The 9965-nt window shown below is 37.6% G+C and overlaps 2 pseudogenes; both read left to right on the forward strand.

Annotated features, from left to right (window-relative positions):
* Nucleotides 1–725: 725 nt before the first annotated feature.
* Nucleotides 726–1485, forward strand: LOC113223410 (annotated as a pseudogene).
* A 6698-nt stretch (nt 1486–8183) lies between these two features.
* On the forward strand, nt 8184–9445 carry LOC113223409 (annotated as a pseudogene).
* Nucleotides 9446–9965: the final 520 nt, after the last annotated feature.

Raw genomic sequence — 9965 nt, forward strand, 5'->3', positions numbered from 1 at the left:
GCCTGTCAACACCTGGTCATTTTTATCTGATGAACATACTCACCACTGGGTTTCCAAGCAGGACATTGCAGTTATTCATTTATGCCCACAATTTATTAACTCTGTTACAGTCATGAACATAAAGAGTTTGGGTGTGATTCCAGAATTTGTTGTTCCCTTTGAAATTTATTTCAAGGCACTTTGTGACCCTGTAACTTTGAAAGGCCTGTATAAAAGAGAGTTTATTGTTAGAGCTACAACCAGCAGGGTGGCTTTTGTTATCAGCCTGGCAGCGATTCTATGAGAGATTTCTCTTTTTAGCTTTTTCTGTGGACTAACTCTCAGTCAAAATTTAACAAGTGCAAACTCAAGCAAACAGGGAGTTTGTGTTAAGAAAATAACATTCCATGGGTTTGTCTCTTCTGAGATAAAATAATAGCAAGTATTAAAAAAAAAAAAAAAACACCATAGAGGCCTGATAGTTTTATCATTGTTTTATATATTAAAACTTCTAGCTCTAAATTCTTAAACCAGTATAAGAATATGGTGGGATAGAATGATGTCAAGGACTTGTTCACAGTAACAGTCTGGGGCCTTAATTTTGCTGGTTCTCTGTAATTTGCTTTTCTCTTATAAAAACATCATTTTAGAAAACCCTGGAGGGTAGCACGCGGGTTCTAGTTGTGATTGCTGGGGTTGTTCTGTAGTGTCAGGAGGTTCTCCGAGATTGGGGCCGGGTTACTGCCTCATCCGCTGGAGCGATGGCGTTTCTCCGGAGCATGTGGGGCGTGCTGAGTGCGCTGGGAAGGTCCGAGCGGAGCTGTGCACCGGCTGTGGGAGTCGACTGCGCTCCCCCTTCAGTTTTGCGTATTTACCGAAGTGTTTTTCATCTGTCTTGGCAAGTTGTCCAAAGAAACCTGTAAGTTCTTACCTTTGATTTTCTAAAGAACGACTACCCATATTTAGAGCTGAGAACCCAGATGCAAAACCTACAGAACTAATTAGAAGAATTGCCAAGCTTTGGAGGGAACTTCCTGATTCAAAGAAAAAAATATATCAAGATGCTTATAGGGCGGACTGGCAGGTATACAAAGAAAAGATAAGCAGATTTAAAGAACAGCTAACTCCAAGTCAGATTACATCTTTGGAAAAAGAAATCATGGACAAGCATTTAAAAGGAAAGCTATGACAAAAAGAAAAGAGTTAACACTGCTTGGAAAACCAAAAAGACCTCATTCAGCTTATAACGTTTATGTAGCTGACAGATTCCAAGAAGCTAAGGGTGATTCACCGCAGGAAAAGCTGAAGACTGTAAAGGAAAACTGGAAAAATCTGTCTGATTCTGAAAAGGAATTATATATTCGGCTTGCTAAAGAGGATGAAATTCGTTATCATAATGAAATGAAGTGTTGGGAAGAACAGATGATTGAAGCTGGACGAAAGGATCTTCTACGTCACACAATAAAGCAACGACAAAAATATGATGCTGAGGAGTATTACAAGTAGATGATTGAGATGTGTTCACAATGGATAGGCACAGGAAATCAGTTAGGTCTCAATACCTGAAGCTATTGTAAAATTAGAAAGGATAAAGTTGGTAAACCTTTTATGTTCAGTATCTTTTTCTTCGGCTCATGGACTTTTGCCAGTATAATACTTGCTTTGGAAAACCCAGATAAAGGTTCATGCAAAATTTGTTTTGTGTTTAGGAACTACTGAGAATCAGAATAATCCATGCAAATGTGAATCATTTTACCTTTGACAAAGGTAAATCAGACTATAAAGTTTTTTTTTTTTTTTTAATACAGGATGATGACTATGGAAAGAGTATTCTTGTTTCCTTATAGTATGGAGGCAGGAGTTTCCTTTTCAAAATTGTTACAAATTGTAGAAACCACAACGTTCTGTGATATAATTGTGCATTTTTCACAAAGCAGGCAAAACTCATCTTGGTAAATTATAGTTCCTAGGTATAATTCATATTATATTCAGAGTTGATGGTTGTACACCTAAGTGATTGCTCGTTTCAGTTGCAACTTTGTATAAAAGGGACTGAGAAATTTATAAACCTTTTTCTTAACTGTCTTTTTTCTAAAGTAAAAACTGAGAAATTATGTGCCAGATTAATGTATATTATTTTGTTGCATAAAATAAAATTTTTAATCTTTAATTTTACATTTCCTAAATATATTTTAAGACGAAACGTTTGTTTTACAACTTTTCCCTTTTTTTAAGTAAGGATTTTATTTTTTTCTGAATTATTTTCTCTCACGTAAGTATATTGATCCAGAAAGAAAACTTGTATTATATATGTTTTAAAATGAGAAATCTAAAAAACGAAAAGTCTCCAAAGTCTCTGGAATTTGAAACACTTTGCATAATGTATAAAAGCCTGTTTAAGAGGCAGCCAACTATGGCCTGTGGGTCAAATCCAGCCTGCTGCCTGCTTTTTATGACCTGTGAGCTAGGAATTGTGTTTATAATTTTAAATTTTTTTAAAAGACTTTTATGATACATGAAAATTAACATGAATCTTTAGTGTTCATAAATAAAATTGATTGGAACACACACACATACACAAAAATCATTTTAAAAAAATTATAATAGACAAGATCAACTATACAGACAATCAGCTATTGCTGCTGCCCACGTATGATGTGTCACTACATTGTGCATTAGCTAATACAATATGTTAATTTCACATCAAGTTTCAGTTCCCATGAGGGTGCCCAGCCTTGCCAAAGACACTGTGGTCATAGCATTTCAACTAATTTAATGGCATTATATCAATAATGAGGTTATACATCCTTTTCCCTTTACTATGGAAATACAGAATTTTTTGCTCATGCAATAGCAATATCTATACAGTAATGAATCATCCCTGGACATTAGAATAAAATAAAAACAAAGAAAAAACACATAGACTCCTCCATCTTTTTATCTGAAATTAACTTATTGGCACATACTTTTATGTTTATGAGTTAGGAGTCCTAGACTCCAGTCATGAGAACTAGTTAAATTAAGTTAAATTATAACTACTGAATTCCTCTGTCAGACTCTTCAGGAGATCAGCTTTGTACTTAGATGATTTTATTGAGATATTAGAATGGAAGATTGACTATGCCTAGTCCAGGCCTCTCAAGGAAGAAATCAGGAGTTCCTTCAGTTACCACTAATCTCAAAATCCTGCATTTAGAAACTCAGTTGATTCCAGACATTCAGAGGAGACTGACTCAATGCTTGTCTAGTACATTCAAAAACTGAAACCCATAGATATGTTTCAGGGAGTTGTGAGTTCCTAATGATAATTATTTTATTCTGTGTTTTCTTTGTGGATGATAATAAGAGATATGCTAGAGACCGAATGCTTTTATCTCCCCAAAATTTTTATGAGTAAACCTAATCCCCAATATGATTTGGAGGTGGGGCCTCCTGGAGGTGATTAGGTCATAAAGGTGGAGGTCTCATGGGGGGATTAGTGCCTCCTTTCCACCATCTGAAGACATCATAAAAGAAACCATTTATGACCAGGAAGTACACACTCACCTGCTTACACACTAAACCTGCTTACTGCTGCCTTGACTTTGAACTTTCCAGCCTCCAAAACTGTGGGAAATCAATTTTTATTGTATATCAGCCATGATAATTTGTTATAGCTATCCAAGTTGATAAAGACAAGATCATAAGTCATTGAAAACCATCACACAATGCAGTATTGTCACATAATTGTATTTTAATTATAGCACACTAATGAGGAAAGTATTAAGGTAGATTTGACATATAAATTGTGCATTTGTACCAAATTCATTTGATGTACACTATTCAAATAAATGTTTCACGTTGCTTAATTCAACAAATACTTTAGGATGGTAATTTTATATTAGACATGCCTCTGTACCTGGAACTGGAGAAATAGTATTGAATAATTACTTCCTTCTCTCAGATAATACACATCCTCATGAGCCAGACAGAGAGGAAGCACATCAACGAATATATCAATACATTTATTTAATCATTTGAAAACTAGGAAATAGTGATTTACACTGAGCAGGGATTACTGTGGAGTGGACAAGAGAATCAGGACAGCTGATTGAGACCATCTGGAAAGTTGTTTCTGAAATCTGAACAATAAGAAGCAATCTGTGGCATGAATGTCATAGAAAAGAGTGTATCAGGCTGGAAATGCCTCCTAGTGTGAAGTCCCTCTGGCAGTTATGCAAAAGCCCACACGTGACAAAAGACACCGTGGATGAACTTGGTGGCCAGCTCAAGGATGGTGTGGAATGAAGTGGGGGCAGTAGCCAGTGGCAGACCGTGAAGAACCTGTGCAAGCCGTGGGAAGGAGGTAGGGTTTATACTCTGATGGGAAGCCTCTGATAGTTTTAAATGTGAAAAAGTCGTGAACTGATTTTCATTTATAGATGATAACCCAGGCTATGGTGGAGATAAATACTATAATATAGGTTGTCAAGAAAGGAAATAAACTGGTTAGATGGCTATTGCTATGATCCAGGTGAATGAGGATAGGAAAAACTGCCAACACAATGAGGCAGCGGGGAGAAGAGGAAGAATCCAGGGTATGATTTGGAAATAGTATTGCTATCCATGGTCATGTGTTGCATAATGATGCCACACATCAAAGATGAAACGCATGTACGAGGATGGTCCCATGAGATTACAATAGAGCTGAAAAACTCCTATTGCCTAGTGACGTCATACCCGTGGTGAGGTAGCATAAAGCATCACTCACATGTTTGGGGACATGCTGGTGTAGTGAAATCTACTGTGTGACCAGTTATATAAAATTGTAGCAGATACAGTGATGTACAGTTCATAATACTTGATAATTGTAATAAATGACTATGTTACTGGTTTTGTATTTACTATATTATGCTTTCATTATTGTTTTAAAGTGTACTTCTACTTAAAAAAAAAAGTTAACTGTCAAACATCTTCAGGCAGGTCCTTCAGGAGGTATCCAGAAGAAGGCATTGTTATCACAGGAAATGACAGCTCCATGCATGTTATTTTCCCTGAAGAGCTCCCAGTGGGACAAGATGTGGAGGTGGAAGACCATGATATTGACAATGCTGAGCTGTGTAGGCCTTGGCTAGTGTGTGTATTTCTGTGTCAGTTTTTAACAAAAAGTTTAAAAAGTAAATAAAATTAAGATTTAAAAACAGAAAACAGTATATAGAATAAAAATGTAAAGAAAGGAAGTAATTTTGTACAGTTGCACAATGTGTTTTAAGCTAAGTGTTAATAAAGTAAAAAAGTTACAGGAAGCTAGGGTTAATTTTTTATTGGAGAAAAATATTTTTCAATAAATTGTATGTAGCCTAAGTGTATAGTGTTTACAAAGTCTACAGTCGTGGGTCATAATGTTCTAGGGCTTCACATTTACTTAACACTCACCCACTGTCTCACCCAGGGTAACTTACAGTCCTGTAAGCTCTGTTCATGATAAAGTCCCTATAAAAGTGTATCATTTTTTAATCTTTCATGCTTCCACCTTCCACCAACTTTTCTAAGTTTAGATAAACCAGTATTTGCCATTGTTTTACAATTGCCTATGGTATTTAGTACATGATGTACAGGCTTATAGCCTAGAAGCAATAGGCTATACCATATAGTTTAGGTGTGTAGTATACTATACCATCTTTGATTGTGTAGGTACACTGTATGATGTTTACACAATGATAAAATTGCCTAAGGATACATTTCACTAGCCAAGTTTCTCCAGAAAAACAGAACCAATAAAATAGATGATTGGTAGGTAAATAGATATACATACATATATACTTACATCCATTCATACATGGATACATGCATATAGATATAGATCTAAAGATACATATGCTTTCACAGTATGTAGATAGAATATAATAGATATCATATATCTGTATCTACATATGCAATATATAGAAAGATATTTATTATAAGAAATAGGCTCACATGATTATGGATACTGAGAAATCCCTGTAATTTGATCTCTGGGTGTTGAAGACCCAAGAAAACCAGTTGCATAATTTCAGTCTGAGTTTAAAGGCCTGAGAATCAGGGGCATCTGTGATGTAATTTCCAGTCTGAGGGCAACAGAAGACCAACATTCCAGCTCAAGCTTTCACACAGAGAGGAGAGTGAATTCTTCCTTCCTTCAACTTTTTGTTCTACTCAGGTCTTCACCTAAGTAGACGATGCTGTACACCCACTTGGGGAAGGATAATCTGTTTTACTCAGTCTACTGATTCCAATGTTAATCACATCCACAAATGCCCTCACAGATACACCTAGAATGATATTGAACCAATTATCTAGGCACTCTATGATCCAGTTAAGTTGTCACATAAAATTAAATATCCTAGCCTATATATTGAGAATTTTTAGCAAAATTGGGGCTAGAAAAAAAGCGTCTTATAGACCAGGCGTGTTGGCTCACGCCCGTAATCCCAATGCTTTGGGAGGCCAAAGCAGGTGGATAATCAGGTCAGGAGATCAAGACCATCCTGGATAACACAGTGTAACTCCGTCTCTGCTAAAAACACACAAAAATTAACCGGGCGTGGTGGCAGGCACCTGTAGTCCCAGCTACTCGGGAGGCTGAGGCAGGATAATGGCATGAACCTGGGAGGTGGAGCCTGCAGTGAGCCGAGATCACGCCACTGCACTTCAGCCTGGGAGACACAGCAAGACTCCATCTCAAAAAAAAAAAAAAAAAAAAGGGGGGGGGGGTCTTATAATCCAGGCCATGGTGTTTTGTTTTGTTTTGTTTTGTTTTGTTTTTCTGCCACATTTCCCTGCTTCTTAACGATAAACCAAACCTTTAGGGAAAAAAATAGCACAGTGTGAAGCCTACTTACCAAACTGTCCCCTGTGGTCCGTGATCTCCTATCAGAGGGGCAATGAATCAGCACATTCCTGATGGTTTAACTGCTTGTCAAAATAAATAGCAAATGGCAGTAGAGCTCAGCATAGAACCAACATCAATAGAGTCTGACACTGCAGGGCATATTTGTTGACGATTCTCTGAGATGTTCTCATGGAACACCTATCCTCCCCATTTGGCTGCCATTCTTTGTCTTTTGCAATTGGTTTGCAAGAGCTGAGAATTTTGCATTCATTTTTAACCAGCCATACACACAATAAATGCTGGACAACAGCTCTCTACTGAGAAACTTGGATCAGAATGAATGTGTGGCTAAATAGACATGTTTTAAGGAATAAGGAAAAAAATGTTTTCATGTTATCTGTTTTATTTATTCTTATTTTATGTTTTTGCTTTGTACCTATGGGCCTGAAAAGGTGGTTGAAACAGGAGAGGGGCTAAGTTCAAGCCCTGTCTCTATCATTAATTATGCTATCTTGTTTCATATTCTTTGTAAAAATAAATCAAAGAAAGCATGACTTGATTTTCCAGTTTAACATATATTTATGAAAGACAGCTGTCCACCAGATACTGTGTGTGCTGGAGATCTCCCGTACATCACATCAGTAACCCGTTTTGCAGTTTCACATGGTAGATATTATTATTCCCATTTTAATCAACTGAGTAAGTGGCAGAGTAGTGATTTACATGTTGATAATGTTAAATCCAATATCCTTCAAGCTATGGAAATAAAACAATATATTTAGGCCATACTCAAGCAGGAGAAATGTCTACTTAGGAAAATGAAGTCAAAGAAAAAGTATTGAAAGTATTTTTAAATTAGATGATTTTCATAAAATTGAAGATCCAGTGTAAACTTAACTAGAAATAATATTTCCTTAAAAAGTGGAGAGGGGTGGGCATGGTAGCTCACGCGCCTGTAATCCCAATACTTTGGGAGGCCAAGGCAGGTGGATCACAAGATCAAGAGATCGAGACCATCCTGGCCAACATGGTGAAACCCCATCTCTACTAAAAATACAAAAATTAGCCAGGCATGGTGGTGCACACCTGTAGTCCCAGCTACTCAGGAGGCTGAGGCAGGAGAATTGCCTGAACCTGGGAGGCGGAGGTTGCAATGAGTCAAGATCACACCACTGCACTCCAGCCTAGGTGACAGAGCGAGACTCTGTCTCAGAAAAGAAAAAAAAAAAAAGTGGAGAGATACTCTTCCAGTTTCCCTCATGCCAGAGAGCATCTCACAGCCTCACAGGGTGGTCACGGAGCCTGTGCGCCTTTTCCTTTCTCGGGTCCTGCGTCCACCCCTGCCCCACCCATCATGAATGAGGAGTACGATGTGATTGTGCTGGGCATCGGCCTGGTGGAATGTATCCTTTCCAGTATAAAGTCAGTGAAGGGCAAGAAAGTTCTTCATATGGATTGAAACCTTTACTATGGAGGAGAGAGTGCCTCTATAACATTACTGGAAGATTTACACAAAAGATTTAAAATACCAGGACCACCATCAGCATCAATGAGGAGAGGAAGAGACTGGAATGTTGACTTGATTCCCAAATTCCTTGTGGCTAATGGTCAGCTGGTTAAAATGCTGTTTATACAGAGATAACTGGCTAACTGGATTTTAGTGACTGAAAGGAGCTTTGTCTATAAGGGTAGAAAAATCTACAAGGTTCCTTCCACTGAAACAGAAGCCCTGACATCTAGCTTAATAGGACTGTTTAAGAAACATCACTTCAGGAAATTCCTAGTGTATGTTGCCAACTTAGATGAAAAAGATCCGAGAACTTTAGTGGGAATTGATCCTAAGAAGACCACAATGTGAGAGGTGTATAAGAAATTTGATTTGGGCCAAGATGTTACAGATTTTACTGGTCATGCTCTTGCACTTTACAAAACTGATGACTACTTAGATCAACCATGTTGTGAAACCATTAATAGAATTAAACATGACAGTGAATCTTTGGCAAGATATGGCAAAAGTCCACACCTTTATCCACTCTGTGGCCTTGGAGAACTGCCACAAGGTTTTCTGCAAGGCTAAGTGCTATTTATGAAAGTACCTATATGCTGAATAAACCAATTGACGAAATCATTGTGCAGAATGGAAAAGTAATTGGTGTAAAATCCGAAGGAGAAATTGCTCACTGTAAGCAGCTCATCTGTGACCTCCGCTATGTAAAAGATCGGCCAGAAAAAGTGGGCCAGGTAATCAGAGTTATTTGCATCCTCAGCCACCCCATCAAGAAGACCAGTGATGTCAACTCCTGCCAGATCATTATTCCACAGAACCAAGTCAGTCGAAAGTCAGATATCTGTGTTTGCACCATCTCCTCTGCGCACAGTGTGACAGCACAAGGAAAGTATATTGCCATAGTTACTACAACTGTGGAGATTAAGGAGCCTCAGAAGGAAGTCAGACCAGCTTTGGAGTTCTTGGAGCCAACTAGATGGGAATTTGTTAGCATCAGTGGCCTCCTGGTACCAAAAGACTTGGTGACAGAAAGCCAGATCTTTATTTCCCGTGCATACAATCCTACCACTCACTTTGAGACAATTGGGATGACATTAAAAAACATCTAACATAAGATTACAGAATTAGAGTTTGACTTTGAGGAAATGAAGCATAAGAAAAAGACATCTATGGGGAAGACTAACAGCAGTACATGTTATTATCCAATTAGGACAAATTTAAAATTTGGCAAATAATGCATATTATATGAAATCAATATTGTAAGGCCTGCTTTTGTAATCAAAATGGAGAGATTGAAGAGTGTTGTGTCAGTAAATACTCCTCTCCTTCATCTTTCTAATATCATATATTAACTTGTTTTCATGGAGTGGCTATTCAGAATTCACAGGTTACCGCATTCTCTTCAATTTAATCAAACTGTTTTTTTTTTTTTTTTTCCAGTGAAGGATCACTTTCAAACAAACATTGTGATTCTGATACAGACAACTTGAAACAGTGTTTGTATCTTTTAATCAGTGTAGCCTTTGCAATTATGAGCTTCTGTTGCTCGAGAGCTGGATCCATACAGATTGTGTGCCATCTGTCATCCTGATATTCAGGAGATTCTAAATTGAATGCTCCATGGTTTGG

This window comes from Piliocolobus tephrosceles, unplaced genomic scaffold, assembly GCF_002776525.5.
Source record: "Piliocolobus tephrosceles isolate RC106 unplaced genomic scaffold, ASM277652v3 unscaffolded_41228, whole genome shotgun sequence".
In the NCBI taxonomy this organism is placed as follows: domain Eukaryota; kingdom Metazoa; phylum Chordata; class Mammalia; order Primates; family Cercopithecidae; genus Piliocolobus; species Piliocolobus tephrosceles.